The sequence below is a fragment of the Bacillus rossius genome, chromosome 11 (assembly GCF_032445375.1).
Source record: "Bacillus rossius redtenbacheri isolate Brsri chromosome 11, Brsri_v3, whole genome shotgun sequence".
Taxonomy (NCBI): domain Eukaryota; kingdom Metazoa; phylum Arthropoda; class Insecta; order Phasmatodea; family Bacillidae; genus Bacillus; species Bacillus rossius.
Window position 1 is genome coordinate 48,453,566 of NC_086338.1, and position 13,452 is coordinate 48,467,017.

At 40.1% G+C, this 13,452-nt stretch overlaps 1 protein-coding gene across 7 annotated transcripts in view; it reads left to right on the forward strand.

Moving 5' to 3' along the window:
* Positions 1–13,452, forward strand: part of LOC134536923 (protein alan shepard) — a 249,193-nt gene that overhangs the window by 22,777 nt on the left and 212,964 nt on the right. The gene's annotated exons all lie outside the window — the stretch shown is intronic.

The window sequence follows — 13,452 nt, forward strand, 5'->3', positions numbered from 1 at the left end:
TTTCTATTAAAAACCTTATATTTCCATAATTCAAGGTGGGTTGATACCTATACGTTGTAGGTATGATAATTTTTACATGCAGATTGCTATGTACTGTTCAAACAACAATATTTGGTTTCTGTTAGTTGGTTCAGGCATTAAACACCCGGTACTGACTGTCATCGGGCGTGGTCAAGCAATGTTTTTTTTGGTGTTGCGATAAGGTGATGGTGTGACATGGCATCTCATGACTATTCCGAGAGCGGCCCAATCGCGTTTCTCGTTGCGTGGCATGCCGCGCAGCCGTAGGAAGCCGCACAAGTTGTTTCTTGACGCGACTCTTGCAGCTCAAACAGCAGACGCTACACGCGCTGTAGGTTTTGTTTTTGTGACAAACAACGAAAGAAGCATTAATGCTTTGCTTTTTTGTGTGTATTTGTGAGTTTCACATTCTGCGATGCCTAGTTTTCTCCGAATTTCCCTTTCCTGCACCAATTTGTTTTTTTGCGACGAACGGATTAGCACTGAAAAGAATTGGGAACATGAAAACTAAAGTTACGCGAGAAGCAGACAATTGGTATAACGGAATTTACCGAAAAGGCTTCAACAAAAATGATCCTCGAAACTATCATAGTTTTCCCGGGATGAATATTTCACTAGTTCTTGAGCCTTTTAAGATTGGAAAGAAAAAGATACTTATGAGAGAGGCAATAATTGCTGAACAGCGATTGCCGGCTGTGACATCGAGGCGGAGTGCAAAAATTGGCGTCGGACAGTGGGGGTACAGCTCGCTTCTGTGTCGGTCTGCGTGCACAGACATCCGCGCTCTGTGAGGCCCCGCAGCCTGCGCGAGACCCCGCCCTTCTTGGATCCAAAGCTAAAACAGAATTAGAAAATAACAGCCAATGGCGGCTTCAGGATGACTTTTCGGGAGGGGCTATCGCACAGAGAAAGATCGTAGTTGCAAAAAAAATGAAAGTGGTCAGATATTGGCCTTGGAATATTATTTACAAATTACAGGTTTCAAATACAGAACCTTAGTAGCTCCATGCAACTTTTGATGAGATAAAAGTTTAACGTATGAAATTAAATATTTAAGTAAACATAAATACACACTAATCAATAAAATTGATTTCTGGAGGGGCTATCGCCCCCACCGCACCCCCCCCCCCTTCCTTCTGGAGCCGCGCTTGATAACAGCAATTTAGCCACATAAGCTTACAAACACATCATTATTGTAATCCTTAGTGGGCGACATTAGTGTGCTTCCTCCATATTACAGCCCTCGTGCACAGAAACTGCCGGAATTCTGTTCCCAAGTAGTCTGCATAATATGTGCAAGTATGTGTATTCATATACAAACTTTACATGTGTGTTTCACGTATTTATTAACATTAATGACCTATATTTATGACTTGTCTTTAAAAAATATCAAACAATTGAGTTAAGAACAAAGTATTAAAACAAATAAATAAAAATAAATAAAATATAAATAATCAAATTTTGTTTTCTCAAGCAAAACCACTACTTAAAAATTATTTGTGTAGACGTTGGAGATTTTAGTGTGAAAAATTTATTTTTAAAATTCCTAAATTTCCGTTATAAAGAATACTTGCTCGTAAAAAATGAGATAATGGTTATAGTGGACCTCCTTCACAAAATCCTAGCTACGGTCATTGCCTGGTTTATAAACTACGCAAGAACGTAAGGCGCAAAATGTTCAGCAACCACATTATAGAGATACGTACCGGTTTATAAACCACGCAAGGCGCAATTACGCAACGCAAGTACTGTTCAACTTCCAACTTATTTGCTGTATGGCGTGCGTTTTCGACGACCATATTTGAAGAGACGTTGCACCAAAAAAAAAAGGTTAAGCCTCAGACGTTATGTACATACAAGCCCATGGTGTTATTTTTTTAATATATAAATCATGTTTCCACACGTGTGAAACTTTCACACAATGAAACATAATAATACATTTTGATCAAATTATTTACTACTACTTTTGTTTTCATGAAAACTATGGATTGTCAGACGAAGCCCGGGGTATAGATTAGTTTCATACCACAAATGTAAACATAAATGTCAATTACATGTTTACATAGCTACTACATGCTTTTCCCGTGTGCTAAAAAAATAACAACAATGATTGTTTGAAAGTGTTCAAAAAACATTAAAAAAACTAATACATCAAACAATTCAGACCAAAAAGGTTTATACAAAGGCTAAATAAAATAAATGGAATTTCATCTGAGTTCCTTAGTAAAAAAAAAAATTAAATAGATCCACAAAAATGCACAAATAAACTTTTATTTTTTTCAAGTTCATTATGTAGTCGAGCCAGATTTAACTATGTTCTGTCAAAACGAAAATAAGAATCTTCCAAGACCATGTTCGGAGCCTGTCCCGGCGGGCCATGTTAAAGAGTTGGTAACGTCGTGGCGATTTGCTTGTTTTTGCAAATGACTGTGGTTATCTTGCGTTGGTTGCGCAGTTGCACAATTTATAAACCCAGCCTGAGAATCAGCGGTGGAACCGCGGGGAAGCCTTCTTTTCACAGACGAGAGAAATCAAACGCCCGATCGTGCATCTTCGGTTGTTTTTTTTTTGTTCATTATAACTCATGATAACTAATGGTCAATTAGGTTAGGTTAGGTTAGCTACATTATAAATACTTTAAAAACATTGTGGACGGTTGATCTGGTTAGGATAGCTACATTAAAGATACTGTGAAATCATGTAAACGGTTTACTAGTCCTGGATAGCTACATATTAAAAAGTTATTTGCTAAGCAACCATAAAATGATTTTTACAGTTTTTTTTTTTTAATCAAGCTATACTTACCTAATATGACCAACCATCCACAATGTTTTTTAAAGTATTTATAATGTAGCTAACCTATCCTAATCGAGCGCAAAATTTAATGCCACACCGGTCTATACAATGAGATAGAACGGCGTATGACGTATGAGTAAGCTACATCCCAAATAAATACACCTGTTGTGGTACGGAAAAAAAAAGCGAGCATGAACTTCGGGAAACTTCGAGTATGGCTCTCTCGTCTGTGAAATGAAGGCTTCCCGGAACCGCGTCGCACAGTTTCCCCGGTCTTGGCGAAGGGAAGAAAGAGGGGGGGGGGAGAGATAGAGAGAGATAGAGAGATAGAGAGATAGAGAGATAGAGAGAGGTCGGCCCTGCCGCTGAAGACGGTGCCGGCAGCCGTCCGCACGCGAAGGCCGAAGGGAAACCCGACAACGGCGCGCGAACAAATGCGATTTTCCTTCCCATGGGGTTGTCCCTGTCACGTGAAAAAAGGGGGGGGGAGGGGGTTGTTACGCCGCCATGCGGAGGTATTAATTAGCTCACGGAACGGGTATGCATGTTCTTGCAGTTGGAAGTCACTCCGGTCGGCACAAAAAACCGTGCACGCTCAGTTTATATCTGCCTGTGAACTGCGGCGCGCTGTCTTCTCGTCGTGCACGGGACAACTATGGAGGGTTTCGAAAGTACACGATGACGACGAATGTGTAATGCAAATCCCGTTACCGGGCGTTTCATGTCCTAAAGACCATTCTGAAAACACGCGTTTCGTAAATTTTCGATCTCTTAATACCGTTCGTCACGTTTCCTGCTAGCGAAATAATTTGGGTGTGGCCTCAAAAGGATTATATATCCTGAATCGTCTTGGTGGGAGACGAGTTATCCGGGAAGAAATACACACACACACGCGTATGTATTTATGTATGTATATATATGTGTGTGTGTGTGTGTATTTCTTCCTGAAAAATGACTTGGCCCAGCTCCCTGCTGCGGGGGAGACGATGGTTTTTTTTGCACGTAATCAACTCCTAGTCAAGTGGGAGTCCGAAATTTTGTAAAATTACAGCTTTTAAAAGCCATTTTTAACGCGTTTCTGACGTCTTAATGGGTCCGGCTAGTCAAATGTGTATCTGTGTCGGTGAGGCGGGATGATAAGCGCGACGCTCGCTGGTGCTTCCAGCGCGGTGTCTGGCTCTGGACTGGCGCGCAGTCTTCTCGTCGGGCACAGGACAACTGTGACATTTGAGCGGTGACCGTAACATTATATGACCGAGAAATGAAGATAAAGGTGTAATGCAAGTCCCCTAAGTGCTTTCAAGAATCTGTACATGTTTTACGCCTAAAAATTACCCTGAAAATACCCGTTTTAGCCATTTTAACTATTCTAAAAAATACTGTTTAAAAACTTAATCCAAAATCAAAAGTACTTTTCGGCCCTCAGCGAAATCTTAAATGCTTTTCGTAAGCAGACCCCACTCGGATATCTTGAGTAGTTTTGAAATCGCGTTGGTTTTATTGAAGCTCAGCGCACAGTGTGTGTGCCCGGGTAGGCGGGGACCTTAAAACTTTATTAACAACACAGTAGTTCTAACTAAGGATTAAAAAAAAATACATTAGCAGGAATAAATAAAATTAATCATTTTAAAATAATTGAACCAACTATATCGGTCAGCTTTGAACTGGAATGGATAATTTTATTGTGATCCCTCCCGTTTTTGATATGTAACATCTTAGTTGGCATACGCCATTTGGTAGGAGTAATTTCGTAAACGAAATGGAAGTCGCATGGAACGGAAATGCGTAACCACGGTGCTGTCATATGTGGCGGATGGCGCGAACCAAAGTTCACAAAGCCAAAGGGAAACTTAATAGTATTAACTGTCCAATGAATGTTAACAATATGGGCAACATTTTAATAAAATTCCTTGTCGAAAACCATTTCCAAAACCCGGGTTTATTACGTTTTCAAGTCTTTTAACTATTATCAGATCCGATTCATTATATGGTTTAAATTTTCAGTCTGCTAATGAAATGGTTCAATAGTCGACGTAGCTGCTCTCCGGCAACGAATTCTAGCGGCGGGTGCGGATACTACGTGTGATTCGCCCCCAGAAATGTAGTTGAAAACACGCATTGCGTATATATTTATCACGCTTAGCATTATTTTTGACAATTCTACGTTAAATTTTCGTGTCCGAGTTTCGTATTATAAGTGTATTTGCAACATGAGAACACACGAATTTGTTCGTTACCGAGGTCAGATGTTTACATATCTCTGGTGAGTACTGAAAAACTCACTCACAATTTTTTTTTTTGTGTTTGTGTTTTGTGGAAGGGGGAAGGGGATTTTAATCGTTTTTGGACTGAACCTCTGGTAAAAAAAAAGGGGGGGGGGTTAAGTCGAAGTCAGACATTTTGCGACATTGTGTTGCCACGTTTGGCGCCCGACTACATCCTTGTGTTCGTGGCTGGAGAAAACTTTTTTTTTTAAAGAGAAGCTTGTGTTACACGAACCAGTCCCGTCGCAGTGCAAAAGTCATCTGGCGGAGGACGTGTAATGAAGGGTAATAAGCTAATTGCGCGTGGCGGGCTTTTGGTATGGTTCGCGAATATATATTTTTTCTTCTTCTCCCAACTAGCCCCGGGGTCGTTAGTTATCGCCGTCGGAAAGCTCCGGTGCTCGGGATGTTCGAGTTAATTAACGCAGGGCGGGGCCGATGTCCCGCGTGGGGAAGCCTTCTGTTCACAGACGAGAGAGCCAAAACCCGAAGAACCCCGAAGTTCGTGTTTTTTTTTTTTTTTTTTTCCGTATCTTCAATGTAGCTATCCTAACCAGGGGCGCAACAACAAGGGGGGCAAGGGTATTTTGCCCCCCCCCCCTCTGAAACCTTGAAGTGGGGGCAAACGGGGGCAAAGAAAGTGCTGTGTAATCAATTTTTAGATAATAGAACTGCTTAAATAGCACCATTTTCCACCTTGAAATACAAATTTTCCCGGGGGAGAACCCCCGGACAATAGGGGGGATCGATGATTCTTTATAAAAAGGTATATTACCCCCACCCCCCTCTCTGGAAATTTAGTTGTTGCTCCCCTGATCCTAACCAAATCAACCGTCCACAAAATGTTTTAAAGTATTTATAATGTAGCTAGCCTAACCTAATTGACAATTAGTATCCTTTTATCAACACCGCCATATTTATTTACAATGAAAACCCCGAAGATGCACGATCGGGAGTTTGGCTCTCTCGTCTGTGAAAAGAAGGCTTCCCGTTTCCGCGCGGGTGTGCTCCGGAGACTGAACCCAGGACCTCCAGACTTGCCTCGCGTTCGGAGGTGCGGTCCGTGTGAGGCGCCAGACAGTCCACGGGTTGGTTGGTATTCATATATCTCCAACATCATCACAGTTGGACCCCATGTTTGGTTTTGGTTTGATAAATTATGTTTATTCAACTGAATAGTAGTTACGAATAGCAGATGCCAAAATAAAAATAATAATATTAGTACACCAGATATATACAATTTACAATATAACAATGTGCACACGCTGTGATACCAGACTTTTTTATATATAAATTCTGTTTATTCAACTGAATAGTAGTACAAATAGCAGATGCCAAAATAAAAATAATAATATTAGTACACCAGATATATACAATTTACAATATAACAATATGCACACGCTGTGATACCAGACGTTTTTTATATAAATTATGTTTATTCAACTGAATAGTAGTACGAATAGCAGATGCCAAAATAAAAATAATAATATTAGTACACCAGATATATACAATTTACAATATAACAATATGCACACGCTGTGATACCAGACGTTTTTTATATATAAATTATGTTTATTCAAATGAATAGTAGTACAAATAGCAGATGCCAAAATAAAATAAAAATTACACCAGTTATATACAATTTACAATATAACAATATGCACACGCTGTGATACCAGACGTTTTTTATATAAATTATGTTTATTCAACTGAATAGTAGTACGAATAGCAGATGCCAAAATAAAAATAATAATATTAGTACACCAGATATATACAATTACAATATAACAATATGCACACGCTGTGATACCAGACGTTTTTTATATATAAATTATGTTTATTCAAATGAATAGTAGTACAAATAGCAGATGCCAAAATAAAAATAATAATATTAGTACACCAGATATATACAATTTACAATATAACAATATGCACACGCTGTGATACCAGACTTTTTTATATATAAATTCTGTTTATTCAAATGAATAGTAGTACAAATAGCAGATGCCAAAATAAAATAAAAATTACACCAGTTATATACAATTTACAATATAACAATATGCACACGCTGTGATACCAGACGTTTTTTATATAAATTATGTTTATTCAACTGAATAGTAGTAGAAATAGCAGATGCCAAAATAAAAAAAAACATTAGCACACCAGATATATACAATATACAATATAACAATATGCACACGCTGTGATACCAGACTTTTTTTATATATATTAAATTATGTTTATTCAACCGAATAGTAGTTACAAATGTCAGATGCCAAAATAAAAATAATAACATTAGTACACCAGATATATACAATTTACAATGTAACAATATGTACACGTTGTGATACCAGACTTTTTTTATATAAATTATGTTTATTCAACTGAATAGTAGTACAAATAGCAGATGCCAAAATAAAAAAAAAACATTAGCACACCAGATATATACAATATACAATATAACAATATATACACGCTGCGATACCAGACGTTTTTCCTCTAGTCTGTTCTCACAGTCCATGATGTTAATAAACATAAAAAGTACACCATGGCACACAACTACAACAATACACGATAAAAAAAATACATAAGAGCACAGGGGAAAATAGTATTAAAAAAACCCACAAATGAACGAATTTATTTACATATGATTAAAATGTAAGCCAAAGGCAGAATAAGTTCACTTTAAATTACCCTTGTACTCGCCACTGACAGGATGATATAGACCATTGCAATCATCATTACGGTCGCCATCTGAAAATCCATATTTTTATTTTAGAAAATCGGGAAAAAAAATTCCAAACAGAAATTTAAAAAAAATGCAACTAATGTACTGATTTATTCGATCTATTCCTGTCCTTTGTTCGATACTTGATCGATGTCTGGCGCATAGGTGGCGGTTCCTATATCACGCCACTCGCTGACTAATCCTGGTACTGAAAGGACGACTTTGCGAGGTTTTTAGCTTTATTTAATGCTAGAAGAAGTTGAATATAAATAAATTCTACTGCAACTGTGCGAGGGGAATGTTTAAAAACAACACTGATTTTCCAAATAAGGGCTATTTAAACATAAAAAAAATATATATTATTTAATTGAATCACAATCTTAAATTTTCTAATAAGGTAAAATAATAAGTGTGGTTTTTTTTGACGATCGATCTCCAAAAACATTTTCCCTCTAATTATTATAAGTTTATGAAATTTCACTTAGCGTATTGTTTGTTGTGATCATTATAAATAACAAGTGACACTGCGGCTGAAAATAGACTAATAAACACGTGACCGAACTGAGAACACAAACCTTATCTATCCACAAATAACGCTTTTTTTTTTTATCTCCAAGCGTTTCCCCTACACGGTTTGATCCTTTAAGCGGTAAAGAAACATGCAAGAAAATTGGGGAATTTCTGATCAGTTCCTCATGTTGCCCAACTGTTGGTAGCGCCTCTCCTTCGGCCGTGCTGGGGCGCGGCTGTATCTACGTTGCCCCAACGGGGGTCGTTACCACAACTTCGAAATACCACAACTTCGAAATACCACAACGCCGAATACCATAACGCCGAATGCCATAACGCCGAATGCCAAACTGACCGCAACGCCGACAGCTAGAAAACTGCTGTGTACCACAACGCCGAAATACAGTAACGCCGAAAAATGTACCACAACCTAACCTAACCTTACCTTATCTTACCTTACCTAACCTAACCTTTGTGGCAGTCCTGCAATGACATTTTTCGGCGTTAATGTATTTCGGCGTTAATGTATTTCGGCGTTGTGGTACACATCCGTTTTCTAGCTGTCGGCGTTGTAGTCAATTTGGCATTCGGCGTTAAGGTTTTCGGCGTTATTGTACGTTCGGCGTTGTGGTACGTCCCCCCTACCCCCCCCCCCCCCCCCATGCGGCTGCTGCAGCAGCGCTCCGCGTCAGACGCCGCACGGGGACCAAGCCTCAAAGGGGCGAAGCGCAGGGAAGGACTGTCAGGGCTTCTCCCGGGCCACACTCGCAGGGTGCAGGGTGGTGATGTGGCGAATGTCAGTTTCTAGGAATTCGGGAACGCGAATGCGAATATCTTGTCGCCCATATTCAGTTTCCAAATACTGGGTTGACACGGATTGTTGGCGCGACTGACTTTTTCCACTGAAGAGTTGATCACCTTTTTTTACCTTTTACCTAATGCTAAAGTGAATGCTGGTAAAATATATAACTGCAAGATCTCCTTAATGAAAAAACTTAAGTATTTTTTTTTCAAACGAAGTAAGATTTTTTTAATAAAAATGCTAAAATTCTTTTGTTTCATTTAATATTAATTTCACATTTTGAATTTTTTTATTTTCATGTCCGCATGAATTTTGCGAATATCAAGAAATATGTTAACATTCGTTACATTACTAGGTACTGCAGTGGTTCAGAGGAAAAACCACGTGATTTGAAAACTGCTCAGGATATCAGATCGGTTAGTTGTTTACGAAAAGCATTGGGTAGGTATGTTCCCGAAGTTTCGTATTCAAACTGCAGTTTTAGAAGAGTGAAAATGGCTAAAAACGGCGTGTTTTCAGAATAATTATTTTAATCCCGGTACAGATTCGTGAAAGCAATCAGGGGACTTGCATTACACCTTTGTCTTCGTTTCTCCGCACATATCTCGTAGTTGCCCTGTGCACGACGAGAAGACTGCGCGCCAGGTCAGAGGCGACACCGCGGTAGAAGCACCAGCTTGGCGGATCACGGTCATGCCGGATTATCGGACGTCAATATAGTTGTTAACGGGAATATCAAAAAAATAATAATAATCAGTTCGTTAGTATTTAAACGAAGCTGTAATTTCTTTCTCGGAAGAAAGAAAAAAAAAATTACAGATGAGCGTTGGTCTTGAAAAAATTCATTTCGGAAAAGTACCTGTGGAACGTGACCCGCTGAAGACAGGATAAACTGTACTGTAAGGCCCCTTTCAGACGAAGCTGTTTGGTTGATTCACCTAAGTTCATTTAGTTGACTGTCGAGTGAAGACTCTTTTTTTTTGAGCAAGTTTCACACTAGGCAACTTGTGGAATCAATTTATCTTCCCGACGACGGGAGGTCAGTTCGATTTTAGAACCCGAGAAAGAAGGAAGGAGGTATTCTTGTGTTTACTCTCCTGCAAGAAGAGAAGCAAAAAAAAAATTGCTTCACGCTGTTAGAATCTGCGTGGCATATAATCGTGTGACTTCCCTCGAAGCTTCACTGCTGTATTCCTCGCGCCTCACGGGACTGCTGAGAACTGCTCCACGTTGCAGCCGACATCGACAGGTGGGGACGCCTTCGGCAGACTCGACGAGGCGACTGTGTGAAGGACGAGTGCCGAGCAGTGAGAGACACACGGGTGCCTATTGGCCGATGGACTGCGTGTGAAGGGGTTCCGGCGGTTCCCATCGTTCGCTGCGTCGCTGCACTCAACACGCCCGTCCAACCAGTCGCCTCGACTGAAAGGGAAGCTTTCTTTTCACAGACGAGAGAGCCAAAACCCGAAGTTCCCCGAAGTTCATGCTTTTTTTTTCCCCCTGTTATCTTTAATGTAGCTATCCTAACCAAATCAACCATCCACAATGTTTTAAAGTATTTATAATGTAGCTAACCTAACCTAATTGACCATTCGTATCCTTTTATCAACACCGCCATATTTATTTACAATTAACAAAAAAAAAAAACCGAAGATGCACGATCGGGCGTTTGGCGCTCTCGTCTGTGAAAAGAAGGCTTCCTCGACTGAAAGGGGTCTTGACGATGAACTCTAGGCGAACCAGAAGCGCCGGCAGAACCCGTACGGCCAAGGTAAACAGCCAGAACACACTCGGAACGGCTCGATCGGTACGCGAATAACGGGACGTAGGCGTGACGACATTTGACTTAACGTAACTCAAAGACGCTGTATTGGACTCAACAGGTTTTTTAACTTTCAAGGCCATAATCACCAGACTACTTCTTGGCTTGCGAGTTGAAGCTACGTCCGTGGAGATGATTTTGTGCCTGGCGTTTCGGAATGTATTTTTTTTTGCAGCCATTACGTTCACAGTCTTTAGAGATGGCTGCAAAAAGTCATGCGGAAACCTCGGGAACTCTCTTAATTTTCATAGACGTTGACTTAGAATCCAATATGTCGTTTTTTTTAATGGTCATGACAATTTATTACCTTTTTTAATAGACTTCAATATCTCAGAGCTTACACATAAGCATGTTTTCTGAAACTGCTGCATGGCTATTATGGTAACGTCATACTATTATTATAGTCATTACAAATAATTCAATCGTAATCGCCAGCGATAGCACAAAAAGGGGGTGGGGGATAGTTGTTGCAGCCAATCTTAAGTCGACTTCCAGCATTCGGCTATACGATGTGCTATGTCTTAATAAAAAAAATTCTATACTTTTTGATTTAAAAAAATGTGTTACATGAAACTTTTGAATCAAGGTGTTGTTTGTCCTTCACCACCAATAACTCCATCTGCTTGGTAAACCATAACATTATATGTCGGAAAATGAAGGTAAAGGTGTAATCAAGTTCGTTGACTGCTTCCACAAAATCTCTACCTAGAGTTTCTTGACTAATAATTGTTAGTAAAACACGCGTTTTTACCATTTTCACTCTTCTAAAAACACAGTTTAGAAACGAAATACGGAACAAAACAACTCATCCCTCCTCAACGTACTCGTAACTTTTCTTTTTTGTGTAAAACGGATATCTTTAGCTCTTTTCAAATCGCGTGGTTTTTGTTTTCTGGAACATTTGCATACTGCATGTGTGTCCGGGTGGGCGTCGTACGAAGTTTCTGCTTAGATTTCACCTGCCTGTCTTCACGCGCTCCTAAAGGTCAAACGTGCTTGACAAACATGGTTTGTCAGCCGCTCTTGCCAAACATGTTTGATCATGTGTGGACTCAAGTTTGAAGGTTTTAATGTTGGAGAGCATGCTTGTGGGTTTTCAGTCTCTGCCAGAAAACGTGTTCACGAACCTGAGGTTTGACGAGCAAGTTTGATCGTGTGGGGGAGCGTCAAACCGTCAAACCTTCAAACCATCAAACCATCAGGCAAATGTGGGTAGTGGGGGTAGTTTTTCTGTTTTTATTATTGGAGCAACTGCAGGGGGCAAGACTTGAGGAGCTCACCTCAGCTCATTCAATAGATTCACGTGGCAATAAGTGCCTACCTGTGTTTCCCTAAAAGGCGGCGGTTTGAAAAGTGGTAGAGTCGTTGCGATTGTGGATGGCTCCGTCGTATGGCGACCCAACCATTGGGGGGAGGCCTCTTTTCATCAGCCACTGTTTGGTCCATCACGTGAACCTCGTTTTCAGTCTGCGGGCTCGCTCTTTCTTGGCTGCTTCACTCCTCGTCAGCCAATAAACATCAACCAACTCAACTCAACCAACAACTATTTGAAACTGAAGCTTGTTGGACAGAAGTTCGAGAGTCGGGTTTGAACGTGTGGTTGCAACGTCAAACCAGTTTTCACAAGCACATGGTTGACAAACCCATGTCTGTCAAACCAGGTTTGACAAGCACAGTTGACGAAACCATGTTTGTCAAGCATGTTTGATGGTGTGTGGGGGGGTCCCTAAGACTGGATATAAGACTTCGCGCCAGAGCTGTGCAGTAACAAAACACCTTGCTTAACTTTTAATGGAAGTGTCAACCTGCGCATGGCAGAACGCAGCTGTTATGATTAAGGTTATGAAATCCCGTATCTCTTTGCATGTCCGAGTTTTCAATGCAATGAATGCTAATTTACGATTGAGTACTGAAGAATTAACAGTAATAATCTATCCAGTCCTTAAACTATGACTGTGTGCGCGAACGTATTGGTCTATGATAGACAATCGTAAACCATTTACACACGTATACACAGTCATACTTTATGGACAGGGCAAGTTATTATTGTTAATTCTTTACCACTTGATACGTCAAACGTAAACCAGCCTTTATTATGTGTAACATCCTAGCTCTGGGTATACGGAATTTGATAGAAGTTTAGGAATAATTTCATGAACGTAACGAAATTCGCGTAACGGAGAGGTGCAACCACGGTGCTGCCATCTGTGACTGATGGCGCAAACGTAAGTTCACAAAGCCAAAAGGAAACTTTATAGTATAAACTGTTCAATGAATTTTAACAAGATGAGCAGTGTTTTAGTAAAACTCATTGTCGAAAATCAGGTACAAAGCCGGGGTTTGGTTTTTTTATTCCAAGCCTTTCTCGCTTTTATCGGAGCCGTTTCATTACATAGTTTAACCTTTCACTCTGCAATTCAATAGTTGACGTAGCTGCTCCGGCAGCGCATTCTAGCGGCGGGTGCAGAAACTACGTGTGATTCGCGTCCAGAAATGTAGTCAAAAACAC